General features: G+C 42.6%; 1 protein-coding gene across 4 annotated transcripts in view; it reads right to left on the bottom strand.

The window, feature by feature from the left end:
• Positions 1-7,035, bottom strand: part of Ambra1 (autophagy and beclin 1 regulator 1) — a 184,537-nt gene extending 177,502 nt beyond the window's left edge. For 2 of the 4 annotated variants that reach the window (XM_021192016.1, XM_021192018.1), the window contains exon 1: positions 6,794-7,035. The gene's annotated coding sequence lies outside the window, so the exon portion shown is untranslated. The remainder of the gene's footprint in view (positions 1-6,793) is intronic. The other 2 variants (XM_029535860.1, XM_021192019.2) reach the window with 2 other exon arrangements.
• Positions 7,036-9,573: the final 2,538 nt, after the last annotated feature.

The raw sequence follows: 9,573 nt of genomic DNA, 5'->3' as shown, positions 1-9,573 counted from the left end.
TCCTGGAACTCACTCTGTAGACCAGGCTGGCCTCGAACTCAGAAATCTGCCTGCCTCTGCCCCCCAAGTGCTGGGATTAAAGGTGTGCGCCACCACACCCAGCACAACTCTATATTTTAACAGATGAAGAAACTGGAAGGTTAAGTAACTTGCCTTGAGAGCTAGTAAGCACTGGTTCTGGGATTTATAACCAGGCTACCTAGTTAGTGAAGCAGTAGCAGCTACTAAAAGTTTGGGCTGGCTGTGGTGGTACATGGGAGTCTAAGGCTGGAAGATCACATGTTCAAAGTTATTCTGAGCTACACAACAGACCATGACTCAGGAAAGGGGAAAAAAGTTTGGAAGAGATGCTTTCTTTTGATAGAACAGAAAGAACCTCATGTTGCAAGCCTAGAACTTGCTTATGTAGCCAAGGACAACCTTGAACTTCTGATCCTCCTGCCTCCACTGTCTAAGTGCTGGGATCGTAGTTATGGACCACTACATCTGTTATTGGTAAGTGACTTTTCCCTGGTCAGTTAGACTGAAAATCTCCAGTCTGCTTCTCAAACACCCATGTGCCCTGCAGCCAGGGAGCACACACACTTTGTCCAGCAAGATAGAATAAACAAGTTACAAAAAGTAAAATTTCCTCAGTGTGTCTTGAAAAGAGAAACCAATTTCAATAAGCAACAGTAAAAACAATCTTTGCAAATGTTTCTAATTTTTTGGCAGAAAGAACCCAATCAAGATCATGGTATTATTTTATACACATTCAACAATGGCCTAAGTTCTCCTTCTCTCAATGTCGTAAGTCTACTAAATCTAACCTAAGACTGACTATATTCGTCAACTTATTCTTTGGTACAAATGCACCTACAGGCAAATATTCTGCACTCAAATTCAGTAAATTCAACCTCTAAAGAATATGTAATTAGAAAACTAATGAAAACAAATTAAATTCAAGACACACTATAAGTAAAAAAGCTAAAGTCAATCAAGCACCCCAGTGTCAAACCCAGTGTATCAAATAGTACATATATCAATCTTAACTGACATTTTCTATTGTAGTCAGGTATCTCAGTCATGGTTTCTATTCCTGCACAAACATCATGACCAAGAAGCAAGTTGGGGAGGAAAGGGTTTATTCAGCTTGCACTTCCACATTGCTGTTCATCACCAAGGAAGTCAGGACTGGAACTCAAGCAGGTCAGGAAGCAGGAGCTGATGCAGAGGCCATGCAGGGATGTTCCTTACTCACTTGCTTCCCCTGGCTTGCTCAGCCTCCTCTCTTATAGAACCAAGACTACCAGCCCAGAGATGGCACCTCCCACAAGGGGACCTCCCCCCTTGATCACTAATTGAGAAAATGCCTTACAGCTGGATCTCGATCTCGTGGAGGCATTTCCCCAACTGAAGCTCCTTTCTCTGTAATAACTCCAGCTGTGTCAAGTTGACACACACAACCAGCCAGTACACCTGGCATGGTGGGGCAGCTTATAATCCTAGCACTTGGGAGGCTGAGATAGGATCAGTTCAGCTTGGAAAACACAGTAAGACTGGACACTTTTTTTCATTGTGATGGCAAGAAAAGAACTTACAGAATTATGTCATGACTGCAGTTGTTTAGTGCGACAGACGCCTACCTACCTCACTCCTCTTTTGTTTGTTTGTTTGTTTGTTTTTCAGGACAGGGTTCTCTGTATAGCCCTAGCTGTCCTGGAACTCACTTTGTAGACCAGGCTGGCTCACTCCTCTTTATTGATCTGTTTTCCACAGAGTACTGTTTCGGCCTAAATTCCCACCGTTGCCAGATTCCTTGCCAACTATACTCTCCACTGGAATAAACTTCACAAGGGTAGGAACACTCCAATCAGCTTCTGTATCATTGATCTAATATATCTAATGAGCTTTATATTTGTGGAAAATAGCAAAGTCTGAAAGGTGGTTGAAAGAAAAGTCACAACCAAAAACTAGCTTGATGTGGGCTGGGGATGTAGCTCGGCACACAGAGATCTTGCCGAGCAAGCACAAAGCCCTGACCGCCAGCATCACACAGGCCAGGTGTGTTCGGTCATGCTTGTAATTCCAGTACTAGGAAGGCAGAGAGCAGGAATTCAAGGATAGTGTGGACGCAAATGCAAAACCAAAAGTTTACCTAGAGAAATAGCTGATCAATTCTAAGAGCAAAAGAGACAGAGGACAAGTAAGGGAGCAGTTAACCCTTACCTATAAACACAGAAGATTAACTACAAGAGAGGGAAGGTACCCAAGTACGTCTGCAGCCTCCAAACCTTTCACTAGCAGTTCCAAATACATCTGCCTTCCTACATGCACACTGGGAAGGCGAGAAATTCAGCACTGAATCACCAATGCTCTACACGCAGTAGCTCGTCCTGGGCCTGTGTTTGCTCATCTCTATCTTATCCTCAGTGACTTCCACAAGGCTGCCTTGAAAAAAGAAAGACTACTAACCTGAAGGACATCTAAGATCACTGCTCCAGGATAGCATAGAAGTAACACCTGAACACTTTTAAAATTTTTATTTTTATTTTTTAAAGAAAGACAAATTCAGCCGGGCATGGTGGCGCATGCCTTTAATCCCAGCACTCGGGAGGCAGAGGCAGGTGGATTTCTGAGTTCGAGGCCAGCCTGGTCTACAGAGTGAGTTCCAGGACAGCCAAGGCTATACAGAGAAACCCTGTCTCGGGAAAAAAAAAAAAAAAAAAAGACAAATTCATGATTTACATTTGTTTACTGGTGCAGACTGCAATAGGGACTCCATGAAGGAGTAATGCCTAAACCAAGGACAGAGGCAACATCCAGTTCCAAATGTGCATTTCTACATCCACACTGGGAAAGCAAGAAGGCCCCCACTGAACCACCACTACTCTGTGTACTGTGGGAAGCTCATCCTGGGCTAGCTCAATCACAAAAAGGAAAAGGAAAAAATGAAGCTCAACCTGTGATAAAGGCTAAAAAAGAGAAAAAAAATATATATATATTACAATCCCAAAATAAACAAAACAACAAAACAGGAAAACTGTAAGTTACCCAATGCATAGGGGCAGGCTGTTGTAGAGCACACTTCTGGACAAGCAGAGACCATAACAAGAAACTGACAGTGGTGAGCTTATGAGGAATGGAGAAAGAAACAAGGATTATCATGACAAAAGGTACTTCAGTTTGTTCTACTTTTGAGCAGGTTTTCTTGTTTTTGTATGCTACGCCACAGGACAAAATATTTATATCCCATTCCAAAATAACTCTTTCAAAACTGAGACCTATCTTTTTTGAAAGACCCTGATATGTTGATATGTTAACACCACTTTAACTTTGTTTTGGTTTTTGGAGCAAGGGTTTCTGTGTGTAGCCTTAGCTATCCTGGAACTCACTCTTTAGACTAGACTGGTCTCAAACTCAGATCTGCCAGCCTCTGCCTCCCAATTACTGAAATTAAAGGCGTGCACCATAAGCACTCAACAGCAACGCTTTTTTCCTAATTTATTTAAAAGTAAGATAGATGAGGAGGGAATAAATTGAGTTATCATAATGATACTGAATGAAGTTCATAAAAATTTAGATTCAGCATTAATAAAGCAAGATAAAAAAAAGATCACCAAAAGAATAAAAGGCCTATAATTTCCCTCACACACACTGAAAATATATTACAAATTATACAAGCCAGGCGGTGGTGGCTCAAGCCTTTGATCCCAGCACTTGGGAGGCAGAGGCAGGCAGATTCCTGAGTTTGAGGCCAGCCTGGTCTACAAAGTGAGTTCCAGGACAGCCAGGGCTATACAGAGAAACCCTGTCTCGAAAAAAACAAAACAAAAAACAAACAAAAAAAAAAAACAAATTATACAGTATAAAAACATAAGGTTTTTCAGGGCTGGAGAAATGGCTCAGTGGTTAAGAGTATTGGCTGCTCTTCCAGAGGACCTAGTTCAATTCACACATGGCCACTCACAACTGTCTGCAACTCCAGTTCCAGGGAATCTGAAACTGACACATAGTCATAAATGCAGGTAAAACACCAATACACATAAAATAAATAAACATTAAAAAAGAAAAAGCATTTCCACTTTTAGTTAAAAAAAAAAAGAAAGCAGTTTATTTCAGTAACTCTGGTTCAGGCCACACTCCAGAAAACATTCAGAAGCTTTCAGTCTTTCTTGAGCACTGACTGTTCTTCCAGAGGTGCTGAGTTCAATTCCCAACAACCACATGGTGGCTCACAACCATCTGCAATGAGATTTTGTTTTTGCTTTTGTTTTTTTTTTTGTTTGCTTGTTTGTTTTTTCAAGACAGGGTTTCTCTGTGTAGCCCTGGCTGTCCTGGAACTCACTTTGTAGACCAGGCTGGCCTCGAACTCAGAAATCCGCCTGCCTCTGCCTCCCGAGTGCTGGGATTAAAGGCGTGCACCACCACGCCCGGCTGCAATGAGATTTAATACCCTCTTCTGGTGTGTCTGAAGACAGCTACAATGTACTCATATATAATAAATATAAGTAAATAAATAAAATTAGTCAAGTAAAACTTGTATGAATTCTGTAGAAAAGTAGAGAAGCTGAAAAATCTCAATCAGATTAACCTCACCCACCACCAAGTTTGTTATCTGCCTCAATTCAACTTAAACTTCTGCCAGTTCTTTCTTACAGAAACATTCAAAATGTTTCAAATCTTTTTCTTCATGACATACATAGCAATCGCCATTTCTTATTTGTCAATCATTAGGAGTCACTAAGACACCTCTTACAACTATAAATTCCCAGGGGACCATGTTACTTCTACCTCTACAGTCTTTGCTTTGATATATATTTTTCCATCATAAAAGTTCTCTGCAAAGAACATATAATTTTGGCTTAATTTCTCAACCTAGAGTCTACACACTTACAAAAAGTACCAAGGTCCTGATAACTAAGAAATTGCTTATGATCAGGGCTGGAGAGAAGGCTGAGTGGTTAAGTGCACTGCTCTTCCGAAGGTCCTGAGTTCAAATCCCAGCAAACACATGGTGGCTCAAAACCATCTGTAATGAGATCTGACGCCCTCTTCTGGNGCATCTGAAGACAGTTACAGTGTACTTAGATATAATATTAAATAAATCTTAAAAAAAAAAAAAAGGGAAATGAACAAAATTACTTATGATCAAAAGATTTGATTTTCATTAACCATCAAAATGGCTCAGAGAATGGGATTACTGTCAAGCCAGATGACCTGAATTCACTTGGGGACCATGTGCTGGAGAGAAATGACTCCTGAAAATTGTCCTCTGACATCCACATACGTTCATGGCATGCCCATGTGCAGACAGACACACGGACACACAATCAATCAATTGATCACCTTCATTTAAATATTACTGATCTCGGGGGTAGAGATGCAGCTCTGTGGCAGAGCACATGCGTGTGGCCTTGGGTTCAAAATTCCCAGCACTTCTAAAAAAGAGAAAGAATAATAATCCTCACTGACCTTACACATACATTAAAGAAAAAATTAGAGAAACAATGTAAAATTCTATCATCTTTCTAAAGTTCATGAAGCATCTTAAAACAGTGCAGAAACAAATTTTCACAATCTGTACACCCTTAAAGTCAATTCTCCTATGAATTCTACATACTGTGGAAACTTACTCCAACATAAAATGACCTCCAAGACATTTTTTTCTACAATGAATGACAGATTAGGATCATGACAGATTAGGATCAAGACACTTGATTAAATGAAATTAACAAAAACACTTAGACCTTAAGGCTTTGAGAAAGAAAAGAGAAACAGTGAAGTTCACAAAAGATTCATCTTCAATTCAATTATGTCTGAATAATTTCTACACAGACTTTTGAACTCTTGAATAAAATGACTAAACCACTAAACAAATACAAAAAAAAATAAAGTTTCAAAAGAGAGACTCCTTGGATTCCCTTTAGATACCTCCTAGAAAAGACCTTCACAAGACAAGAACCTGAATTCAAAATCTTAACCATCTTCCATTTTGCACTAAGTACTTAACACCATAGCAGAAAGTTTCAGAACAAGCTGAAGAGTGGAATCAGTATTAATCGGAAGTGGAAGTAAACAAAGTTATTTATGAGCAAACAAAACTAAACTATCCTTACTACTTTTGCTAAAACGATACAAACTTCGAAAAAACAAATCCAGTCAAAAACATCACTTGCTCCCTTAATGTCTGAAGCCTCCAGTAACACAATATATATTTCTAAGAAAGAAGAGTTCCAAGAAGTCAAATGAAAAACCACTGTTAAGTAAAAAGTGACCAGTAAAATGGGAGAATTGTGAACATTTAATGATCTGGCGAGGTCACAGGGAAAAGTCACGTCCCATACTTCAGCCTCGGTTTCCCTACCCCAAAAGACTAGAAGTGATATTTCGTTCCTAGGAGCTGGAGGGCCTAGTTTCAATAGCCTCCACCCACTCAAAGGGCACTCCGAGGCTCCGAGTACTGGGGTCCCCAGTACAACTGAGGCATGACATCCGGAACCGGAGTTGTAGGAAAGGAGAAAGGGAATGGGGTCTAAGAAAGCCAAGTTCCCACAATCTAGGGGTGACGACACGCGTCCAGGACCCCACATCCCCTCTCTACAGAACCCGGCCGGCAGCTTCAGCATCTCTCCCTCCTTCCGGCTTCTCGCACAGTTCCGGGCCGCCCTTCGGCCGCGCCCCCGGGCGCAACCCCCTTCACAACGCGCGCCCCTGCGGGCCGCGCGCTCGCCCACCGGCCGGCGCCAAGGTCTCCTCCTGCCTTGGGCGGAAGGATGCGGGACCGGGCCTCCCAGGCTCCTCCCGGGCCTACCTGCGAGGAGAGTGAGAGCTCGGCCCGAAGGCCAGCGAGCGCACGGAGCCACGGACGGAAGGCGGGGAGAGGCCGAAGGAAGCGAGGAGTCCGCCCGACCGACCAGCGGAAGAAAGCGGCCTGAGCCCAGGGCCTCCGGGATAACTCAGTCCAGGACCGGGCACCACCGCCGCCGCTCTGGAGACAGCAACCAAGAAGACGCCGCAAAAGATCATCGAACACACGAACGCCCAGACATCAAAGGAAGAGCGCCCCAGCAATCGTTCAAGGCACTACAGCCGAGTGCCGAAACATTGCTCAGTTCCTGCTGCAAATCCGGCTGCCTTCCTAGGCATAAATAAACAAATCCAGATCATAAACTATAGCGTAGAGTAGGCTGGGTTTCTGCCATTTTCTGTTGGTGACAGAGTGTTAATTTAGAGAACTAAATATTTGAGACAGGAGCACGCTTGTAATCCCTGCATTTTAGGAAAAGGAGGCATGAGGATTTGGAGTTCAAACTCATACTCAGTTAAGCACAAGGCCAAGCTGGACTATATGAGACCTTGGATGTTTGTTTGTTTTTGTTGTTGGGGGGGTTGGTGGTTTTTGAGACAGGGTTTCTCGGTATAGCCCTGGCTGGCCTGGAACTCACTCTGTAGACCAGGCTGGCCTCAATCTCAGAAATCTGCCTGCCTCTGCCTCCCAAGTGCTGGGGTTAAAGGCTAGTGCCACCAAAGACCTTGTCTTAACTGAAAAAGGAATTAGTTTTTTGTGAGCACATTGATTGAAGATAAATCATAGCAGAATAAAGCTTGTCTTAATAGTTCAACGACTGCCCTACACTTACAGACTTCTCACACTACTTGTCTCAGTTGAATAAATGATTTCACCTCTGGATTCTCCGTTTCCTCTCAGAGCTGAAGAAAACTGAACAATCTCTATTATTGCTCCAGTTCAGCTTTACAAGAAAATCCAACAGAAGATGGAGCACCTTAAGGTGGGAGGGAGAAGTCCCTGTACCTTGTTTTTAAATTTGTATTCTTTGGTTTTGTTTGTTTTGCCAGACAAGGCTTCTCTGTGTAACCTTGGCTGTCCCAGAACTGGTTCTGTAGACCAGGCTGACCTCCAACTCACAAAGATTTGCCTGCCTCTGCCTCCAGAGTGCTGGGATTAAAGGTGAACACCACAGCCTGCCAGCCTATTCTATTCTTTCTCAAAAAACACTTAACTTCTCTTTGATTTTCTTCCCAAGGATCTAAAGCCATAGTTCACAGTGTGCTTTTGGTTAGCTATGTCTCTAGTTAACTAAATAGTTTTTAAAGACAGGATTTCGTGTAGCACACACACTGGTCTTGAACTCTGTGTAGCCAAGAATGACTCTGAAATTCTGATGTGGTTGTCTTCCTGTTCCACATTTGCAGTGTGCCTGAGGGAGTGTGAGAGACTGCAACAGAGGCTCACGCTCTATATAGCCTGGCTGGCTTGGAACTCACTACATAGCCCTGACCTCAAGCTCACAGCAATCCTCTTGCTTCAGGCTACTTGAGTGCTGGGATTATAAGCAACCATGCCTGGCTTTTTTTTTTTTTAACAGAATCTCACTATGTAATCCATATTACTTTAGGCTCTATCTTCCTCCCTCTGCCTCCCACTTGTTGGAATTACAGGCGTTTTTTTTTTTTTCTGAGACAGGGTTTCTCTGTGTAGCTCTGGCTGTCCTGGGACTCACTTTGTAGACGGAATTACAGGCTTTTACAGACATATTTGAGTTGTAGCTGATCCTAACAGCTCCACTGGCCAAACTCCATACAGTACAATCAGTATGTTGTTTCTAGATATTTTTTCATGTGATAGGTATTTGCTACTCTTGAGAAAAGGCAATTACAATATTGTTGTTTATAATTAGGTCTTCTTGGACATAAGCAAACAAAAATGATATTGTACATCTTTAATCCCAACTTTCTGGAGGCTAAGGCAAGGGAGATTGCAATGTGAGTGTTTGAGGCCAGCCTTGGCAAAAAAAAAAATCCAAACAAACAAACAAAACCAAAAGAGCCATACATGCTAGCGCATGTCTTTAATCCCAGCACTTGGCACTCAGGAAGCACAGGCAAACAGATCTCTATGAGTTCAAGAGGCCACACATGCTAGCCCATGCCTTTAATCCCAGCACTTGGCCTCAGGAAGCACAGGCAAACAGACCTCTATGAGTTCAAGAGGCCATCCTGATCAGCTCACTGAGTTCCAGGACAGCTAGGACTATGTTGTGAAACCCTGTTTCCCCTCCCTGCCCCCCGAAAAAGTAAAAAAAGTCCAAACCTGAAACAAGGTACAAGTTTATTTTTCTGCCAGATAAGAAATCCAAAGGACTGGAGAGATGGCTCAGCGGATAAGAGCACTGACTGCTCTTCTAGAGGTCCTGAGTTCAATTCCCAGCAACTGCATGGTGGCTCGCAACCATCTGTAAGGGGATCTGATGCCCTCTGCTGATATGTCTGAAGGCAGCAACGGTGTATTTACATAAATTAAATAAATAAATCTTGTAAAAAAAAGAGAGAGAAGAGAAGAGAAGAGAAGAGAAGAGAAGAGAAGAGAAGAGAAGAGAAGAGAAGAGAAGAGAGAAGCCGAGCGTGGTGGCGTATGCCTTTAATCCCAGCACTCGGGAGGCAGAGGCAGGCAGATTTCTGAGTTCGAGGCCAACCTGGTCTCCAAAGTGAGTTCCAAGACAGGGCTACACAGAGAAACCCTGTCTCGAGAAACAAAACAAAACAAAACAAAACAAAAAAAAAAAAAAAAAA

This window comes from Mus pahari, chromosome 3 (genome assembly GCF_900095145.1).
Source record: "Mus pahari chromosome 3, PAHARI_EIJ_v1.1, whole genome shotgun sequence".
In the NCBI taxonomy this organism is placed as follows: Eukaryota; Metazoa; Chordata; class Mammalia; order Rodentia; family Muridae; genus Mus; species Mus pahari.
The sequence above is the reverse complement of the archived record's forward strand: the minus strand, read 5'-3'. Positions and strand labels throughout refer to the sequence as shown.